The sequence below is a fragment of the Delphinus delphis genome, chromosome 4 (assembly GCF_949987515.2).
Source record: "Delphinus delphis chromosome 4, mDelDel1.2, whole genome shotgun sequence".
Lineage (NCBI taxonomy): Eukaryota > Metazoa > Chordata > Mammalia > Artiodactyla > Delphinidae > Delphinus > Delphinus delphis.
The window spans coordinates 23,317,732-23,326,968 of NC_082686.1; the positions used below are offsets into that span (position 1 = coordinate 23,317,732).

The 9,237-nt window shown below is 37.0% G+C and overlaps 1 pseudogene; it reads right to left on the minus strand.

The window, feature by feature from the left end:
• Positions 1-7,147: 7,147 nt before the first annotated feature.
• On the minus strand, positions 7,148-8,725 carry LOC132424001 (ribosomal protein S6 kinase beta-1 pseudogene; annotated as a pseudogene).
• Between the last annotated feature and the right edge of the window lie 512 nt (positions 8,726-9,237).

Below are 9,237 nucleotides of genomic sequence, written 5' to 3' on the forward strand. Positions count from 1 at the left end.
GCTTCGTGCAGGAAAGAATTCAAGAGCGAGCCATAGTAAGGATAAAACAGGTTAACTGAGAGATACACACTCCGTAGGCACATTATGGGTCATCTCAGAGGGGGAGAGAGGCCACAGGGCATGGGTTCCTCCAGGAAAATGAGAGCAACCCTGGGAGATACACATTCCATACACAGAATGCAGACAGTCTCAAAAGGCAGGAGTAGGACCGGAGGTGTGGGGATGGTTAGTTTTTATGGGCTGGCTAATTTCATAGGCTAACAAGGGGGAGGAATATTCTGTCTTGGAGAAGGGGTGGGAATTTCTAGGAGTTGGGGCACCATCTACACTTTGGCCTTTTATGGATGGCCTCTGAACTTCCATGGCACTTGTGGGTGTGTCATTTAGCATGCTAATATATTACAATGAGCATATAATGAGGCTTAAGTTCTCCTGGAAGTCAAATCTTCTGCCATCTTGGGCCTAGTAGGTTCTAACCAGTTTTTGTGGTATCCTGTTTTTCTTAATGGGTGTGCTATTCTTTTAATGGTTGTGCCCTGCCCCCTTCCTTTCTGACTCACTTCCTCCCTCCATCTTTGTTTCTTTCTCCCTTTCTCCCCTCCTTCTTTTCTTTCTTTCTTTCTTTCTTTCTTTCTTTCTTTCTTTCTTTCTTTCTCTTTCTCTTTCTCTCTTTCTTTCTCATTTATTAAAGTTTTTCCTTTAAGACCATACATTATTGTGAAAAGTTGATAGGAAAATAACATTAATGCGCTTAATTAAGGAAAGCTAGAAATTGGTCTCCATAACCTATAAACCTGCAACTCGGTAAAAAATTGAGCATTTTCTTCTAATTTTTTTGGAAACACTCAAATATAAATTTTAGGCAATTCCAAACCAAGTGCTTATAGAAAATTAGCATTAGAACCATGGATTCATTTCAAAAGGCATGTTGTTCTGTTACAATAAACATAATCAATTGTTCTCATGCTTATCATTCTATGAAAATTAAAATAACTTCCTAACTCAATACAATGTAAGTATGCAACCAACTCTTTTAATAATTTTCCCAGCAAAAAGGTTGTCATCTTACTATTCTTTGATTCAGCCAGTATTGTACATGCCATGGTATTCTAAGTATTAGAATGCACTGCCTGCAGGTGTGCAGCCCTCTTGTATCCATGAGGTATTCCAGAAATACACAAAGAATAACAGAGCAGAAAGAGGAAATGGACTCAGGTCTTTTTTGTTTTTTTTTTTTTTTTTTTTTTTTTTTTTGCTTTTTTGTTTTTTTTGCGATACGCGGGCCTCTCACTGTTGTGGCCTCTCCCGCTGCGGAGCACAGGCTCCGGACGCGCAGGCTCAGCGGCCATGGCTCACGGGCCTAGCCACTCCGTGACATGTGGGATCTTCCCAGACCGGGGCACGAACCCGTGTCCCCTGCATCGGCAGACGGACTCTCAACCACTGCGCCACCAGGGAAGCCCTCAGGTCTTTAATGATATCATTGATCCAGTAAATTAACCAATAGAAAAGCCGCCCTTTCCTGGACTATTCTAGCTACTTGAAATAATAAATATTTTTACTTTTTTATCCAATTTTTTGTTGTTGTTCTTCTTCTTTTTTGGTAACTTATACCTGAAATCATCTTCACCGATAAAAACATACCTATTGAGAAAACTTATTATTCTCATTGCTGAAATCTTATATGAATGGCTTATTAATAATTAACTAATTGATGAATCAAATTATAGACAGGGTAAAACAGAGCAATTAAGACTGATTTATCCCTTATATGTTCATATAAAATCCATTAACTGGACTTCCCTCATGGTCCAGTTGTTAAGACTCCACGCTCCCAAAGTAGGGGGCATGGGTTCAATCCCTGGTCAGGGAAGTTCCACATTCCATGGGGCACAGCCAAAAAAAAAAAAAAAATTTAAAAATCCATTAAATGTGTATTATGTGTTACACATTATTTGAAATACTGTAAATCACAAAAGGTTACAAAAGAAATAATCTCTACCCAAAAGCATGATTAAGTGAGGTTGTAAAATTACAACCAAGGTGTGTTTGAGCCATGTGTGAACTTGCAAAGAACTTGTACGCTTATTTTCTGCAAATGGATTCTTTTCAAGCTTTGTCTATATGCAGTTATTTGACGGAATTGAATAGTCAGTCAAATTATTTTTCAGATAGCATCTTATTTCCTCACTTGTAGTTTGGGAAATCTATAAGCAGTTTTTGGAGAATAACAAACAATAAACATTTGAAAGTGAAAAATCTATCAAAGACTATGTTGAAAAATGAATGTATAAAGAAAAATGAGAGAGAAACCAGACTGAATACACTCAGTTGTCCAGGAGATTACCAATTATATATAAAATTTAATATTGGAGATATTATTACTTATAACTCCAGGGATCTGGGTTAGTCCTGAAATAGCTGTGTGGTTTTTATCAAATAACCACTTCTCCAGGTAGTCTTAATTTTACTCAAATCAAATCAGACAATTAGAGTGCTGATAAGTGATTTGGTCCCTTGGAAATCTGTCTTTCATTGAGGAAAGTAATAAAAAGAGGTAATTAGATGTCACTAGGGTATTTTGAGGACCTAGGTCTCTATATCATAAAAAACTCCTTAGAGGCATTACATTCAGATATTAGTATCAAAAAAACAAACAAGCATGCAAATAAATGAATTTTACTCCCCCTATACAAGTGGTTTCTTTTTAGCTTAAACAATTAAGAATCTCAATATAAAACATATTTTCTCTTTTGATTTTGCCACCAAGAACTTACTGAGATAAACTTGAAACCTCTATCCCGTTAGCTTGCTCTCACCACCCTGTCAGCTTTATTAAGATATAATTGACATATAACATTGTATAAGTAAGGCATACAAGGTGATGATTTGATACACTTATATATTGCAAAATGTTTACTACAATGAGGTTAATTAACAGGTTCTTCACCACACATAATTACCATTTCGTTGTTGTTGTTGTTACAATGGAACATTAAAGGTCTACTGTCACAGCAACTTTTGAGCATAGAATACAGTATTATTAACTATAGTCACCATGCTATATCTTATTCACCTCATAACTGAAAGTTTGTATTCTTTAACCATCATCCCCCTGTTTCTACCGCCCCTCAGCCCTGGCAACCACCATTCTAACTTCTGTTTGACTAAAGTGAGTTGATAAGTATTCTCGGCTTTATATTACCCCTGACATTCAACGTTTTCTTTCTTCTACGCCTCAGCTCCCTCATCTGTGTATTCTAAACTCATGAACTGTATCTATTTTTGTTAGTTTTTGTCAGTTGAGAGCAGATAAATGTCTGAGTTTTCTTAACTATAAGTCGAGAAAATGTGCATAGATGAGCTGTGTGACATCTTTGAATTTTTAATGTTGCATTTATCTATTTCTTCTTTCATTTAATTTGTTGTTAATAAGTGGTGACATTATTTATTGACTTTGATATTTCAAAGGAAGCCACTTCAGCCTTAAAAAAAACATGAATCAAAAAAAATCATTTGAAGTAAAAAGATTAGTTGTACTAATCCAAACTTGTCATTAATAAAGGTAATTAAGAAAATAGTTAAAAAAATTGTAAGCATATATTTTATTAGCATTAGCTTTACTTTCTTGTCTGTGAAACTAATGGCTATTGCACCACAGTATATTTATTTTTCTAAATATAGTGATATTTTATAAAAGTTAATAATTACAACTTGTCATGCTCTGATTTTTCTAACGGCACACTTTTAAAGAATTATTTAGGCATGGGCAATTTCATTTCCTTAATCACGTTCATATATCAATGAGGCATGCAATACTATGTATCTCTTACAGTATTAAAGAAGAATATTGTTTTAAAATGTGTTCCACACGGACAAAATATAATGTCACTTTGCAACTAAAACACAGACAAATAAAACTAGATTCTGGAAGTCCTTCAATATAAAATTAAGCTGCAGAAGTCTATTTGGGAGATTTTCTTTTCTTTTTTTTTTTTTTTTTTGGTACGCGGGCCTCTCACTGTTGTGGTGCAGAGCACAGGCTCCGGACACACAGGCTCAGCGGCCATGGCTCACGGGCCCAGCCGCCCTGCGGCACGTGGGATCTTACCGGACGTGGGCACAAACCCGTGTCCCCTGCATTGGCAGGCGGACTCTCAACCACTGCGCCACCAGGGAAGCCCTGGGAGATTTTCTTCCACATCTTTATCCTCTTCAATACCCCTTGGAGTCCATTTCAAATGTGGATATCAAGTCCCATAAAATGGAGAAATGCATTGGTCTAATTGTATAAAATAAAATTTAACTGGAAAAATTCAAATGGCATATTTCTAATCTCTTCTGACTTTTGGTGATAGGACTAAGAATAAGAATTAGAAAGAACTGGTATTTTATGTAACACAAATCCTAATGCTTTCAAATGAATTTTTTTTTTTCTCATAGACCAAAGCAACAGCAGTGATTAGTTTAGGTTCAGGGAAATTGGAACATCTGGCATGACATTCCTATTACACAGCTATTCCCCGTTGTCTGCAGCTGAAACGCTTAGGCAAACTTTGGCATGGGAGTCTATTACATTTGCTGTACCAGACTGTTCCCTTCCTCATTTGCCAAATAGTCTATTGTCTAAATTTCCACTTAATCCTTATGAAAATAATATTTTGCAACTTGTAGAATATTTCTATAAGCTCTCCACAGTGTCCTCATTTTGAAATATTTTAAGATTTTTATTATTCTGATTTAAAATAATTTTGTGTAATTTTAAAAAGTTACTTAATACTCACAAATTATTGTTGTTATCTTGATTTTTGTCCACTATTAATACATCCATATAATAGAAATGATTGAAATGCACCTTAATTTCCCTTTTACATCATATTCTGAATCACGAGGATATTATCCAGAACATGTAGGGTAGTTGACTGCTTTAGCAAGGCAGTAGGTTTGAAATCCAGGTTTAGATGAAAAAAGAGATATTTCACATTCCTAAGGAGCCAGTCTGAAGGATTCAGAGCAGAGAATTCCAACGTGGAGTGAAGCCTACACCAGCCCATTTGGCTAAGTGATGTTTGTTCTTCAGTAACGGAGTACGTGACATGGCAAAAATAATGCCTTTCCCTTTTAGTGTGAATTAAGAGAAGAAAAAATTGAAGAAAATAGAAGGAAAGTAAGTGACCAAAATTGTTATTTCTGTCCTTCCATCTCTTGGTTTGGTGTTAGTAAGTTGAGCTGGGGATGAAAGCACAGGGACTATGGCTATACGGTACAACTGTGTACATGGATGTGATACTATTCACAGCAGTCCTGCAGGGAGGCTTAGTATCATAGCCTGAGGCGCAGAGCTGGATGCAGCGTGCAGCAGAGAGTCAGGAGTTCATGGGCAGGAACAGCAAAGTAAGGTCTAGAGCCCTGCTGCCTGTTTTTATAAGAGAAAGGTTTATTGCAACACAGACATGTCCGTCATTTTATATATTGTCTAAGGCTGTTTTTGAGCTTCAATAGATGAGTTGAGTTTGTTGCAATAGAGACCAAATGCCCACAAGTCTAAAAATATTTATTGTCTGTCCCTTTAAGAAAAAGTTTGCCAACCCCTGTTCTAGAGCTTCAAACAGACACAGGTGAGACCTAATATATGGGTCCTGAGCAAGCATAGAGAGAACAGAACTTGTTACACCAGCATGCAAGGAATAGATGCCCTAGGAACCATGTCCACAGAACCATGCCTCAGAAAAAATGGAGTATGAAACAGGCTCCTACCACTTCCTAGGACCAATTATTCACAGCTCTTTCTGATACATTGGTAGTTTGAAAAGCGGTCATTGGAGTATTTATACCATGGAAATTGACAAGTGCCACAAATCAGTGCAGGCATTCATTCATTCATTCATTTATTTTTCACGGAGTTTATTTTTAAACATTTACCAGCATACTACTGCTTAGAAAATGAAGAGTCAGAATTCACTGCCAGTATTTAAGGTGATACAGGCTCTCCCACATACCCCAAAACCCATCACATAGATGTGCTGAAAAGAATGACAGAAATCCAAGTGGCTAATTGTTTTTACTTGAAAATAATAAGAATTACCTATGCTTTTAATTATTACCCTAGCCTAGTTTTAAAACAGGTATGCTTAAAATCTCTTGATTTATTTAATTATTCATTCTCTTATTTATTTTTTGTTTATTTATTCATTCATTCATTCATTTATTCATTCCTGTATTTCTGTGTTTCTGTTACCTGGCAGGTCAGCTCCTTAACAAAACCAAATGAGTTAACAAATTTGTTTCTACAAATTAGATTTTAGTGTAAGAAAATTTCCAAATACACAATGTTTATATATGCATATATACATTAAATTGTATTAAATGGGAAATATTAAATACACAGGTTTTACATTGTTTTTAAAGCTTAAATACCACGAACGTTTCTCATAGCATTAAATACTCTTAAAAACATCATTTTAAAAAACAAGCCCATAAATTTTCTTTTACTTTCTCTTTTTATATGATTAAATATGATTTTTATTTTTTAGTTAAAATATTCATGAGGAAGAAATTAGGGGTCTTCATCACCACCTAGAAACTGAGAGGCTGTCTCCTGGGCTCAGTAAGTTACCTGAATAAAACATAACTTGCAACTTTTAGGTTGTTTGCACATAAAACATCAATTGATAAGTTTCTTTCGTCTTCGATTCCATATTGCTGGAGAAAGTTTGACCAAGTTTCATGCTAATTTATCCTTAGCTGCAAGTATTACAGACAACTTCATACTTTGCCTAATGAAAGGATAACTCTTTTTCAATACAATCAGAACTCAACAGTGATTCAGAAGCAATACCTTACCCTTAATACCATCAGCTTCAAGCCATCAACATGAAAATCCTTGATAAGTTTGAGATGTCACTAGGAATCAATTAATTGATGTGCCTAGTGCCTAAGAGTTTCAGAATTCGACTTCACTTTAGTTCCTTGCACCACTGATTGATTTTTGAAAATCCATGTTTATTTTTCCTCTGTCCAAAGTGTTTTATGGAATGACACTGACTCTTCAAGGCTGTTATGTAGAGTCTTCTTTTTTCACCTTGAAGGATACTCACCCATTCCCTCCCCACCTTTCTGCCTTAAATTCTTAAAAAGCATTGCTTTGTCACAGATTCATACACAGGTGCTCTTGTTGTTTGGAGATCATGGGAAGAGCTTGATTTTGTATGGCCAGGAGTGTGGAGCTCAGAATGGAAATGGCGCTGAAGTTTCCCCAGTCATGGTCACATCCACCTGGTCTATTCCTGACACTTGTTTCCACCATATATGGCACAGGTGTCTGAAGATTTGCCATGCTGGCTGAAGCAACTCTTCCCCGGAAATGTCCAGGAGAAAATTTGACCTGGCTGACAGGTGTTCATGGGCTGCCAATACATCTTCAAGTTGCCCAGAGTTTTGGTTCAAAGGAAAATTTTCTTTCATGTTTTCAAGTACAGATGGAGTCACATATGCAGAACCCAAAAAGACCTGGTTGGCAATTTTGCTGAGAGCTGAGTCATCTGAGCTGTCAACAGGTAGATAGATGTTTGATGTGTAAACTTCAAATCAAACAGACTCACAACCTCTTTAGGTTGCAAAAGAGGTTTAAAGAGGGGGCTCTCCCTTCCCAGTTAGCAGTTCTTCCAAGTTAATATATCTGAAGAATGGATGAGCTGGAACTTCTCCAATGTCCCCAGGACCAGCTCCAAGATGAGAAGCAGCATTTCTTTTCAGCAGCTTTTTAAGCAGAGCGCTGGCTTCTTCTGTGAGGTAGGGAGGCAAATTGAGTTTACACTTGAGGATTTCATCAATTGTTTTCTTTCTCTTCTCCCCAGTGAAGAGGGTACTCCAGTCAACATGTCCTGTATCAAAGCTCCCCAGCTACACTAATCCCCAGCACTACTGTGGCCACTTTTCATCAAGATTTCAGGGTCCATGTATTCTATTGTTTCACAAAATATGTGTGTGACTGTTGCATCATGAATAGATTCTTTGAATAGTCCAAAATCTGTTAGTTTCCATGAACTTGGTGATTAAGCATGACTTTCTCCGACATCAGGTATATGTAGATAATCCCCCTTTGATGTAAATGTCCCAAAGCCATGGAGATTTCTGCCAGTAAAAGCAGGTTGTGTCTTCCATAAATATTTCCTCTCTTTCTAACTGCATAAGTAATTCTCCTCAGCTGAGATACTCAAGGATGAAGTAGAATTTTCCATCGGTCTGAAAAGCATAAATTAAATCCACAAGGAAAGATACTTTACTTTCTCCAGAATATTCCATCCTACTTTTTATATGAGTTGTGTCTTTAGCACTTTTTACTATCATTGTCTTTTTAAGCACCTTCATGGCAAATATTTTCTGAGTTTTTGCTCCTGTTACTTTTCTTACTTGTAAAATCTCTCCACAGACCCCTTTACCAAGTACCCAAATAGCTTGAAACATTCTAGCCTGACTTTTTCTGGCCCTCTGTTCACAGTAGTTTCTGAGATTTCAAGTTTCTCACAATGCTCCATGCCAAGGGCATAAGGTCCAACTCCCCCTGGGTCCATGCTTTCATTTAACTGACTGCTCTCCTCCAGCTCATCCTCAGAGCCTGTATCCTCTGGCTGGTCCAGACTATTTCAAACACTCCTGCTATGTCCTCAGCTTCCCTGTCTCAGAAATCTGGTGCTGGATAAAAGCCATCTTGCCTCCTTTATCGCCTCAAGGGCCTGGACCCTCCATTGCTACAGCCATCTCCAGCTGCTTGGGCTATCTATCTATCTATCATCTATCTATCTATCTATCTATCTATCTATCTATCTATCTATCTATCTATCATCTATCTGTTGTCTAAGAGGAGGTTAAGTTAATGCAGAGACTAGGCAGCAAAACAGGCTCAGTCCATGATCCCTATCTGAAATGACTAAATGGCAACATACTTTCTGAATAGAAAACAACACAGAAATAGAAGTTTGCAGTTGAATATTTTGTCTCTCTAGGGGAGATAGGAGGAAGGTGAAAAGTAAGACATTCAGCAAGCAATCCTACAATTTGAACACTCAATGCTACCTGAAGCTTACTTCCTCTGCCCCAGAAATCCATGCTTCTCTAGATTCTCTAGATAGATGTCAAGAATTTGTCAAACTGTTGTTCAAATTAAAAACAAACAAAAAATGACTACAGATCAGACATTTTCAGAGCACGCATTTTGTCATTTACCTAAAATCTCTA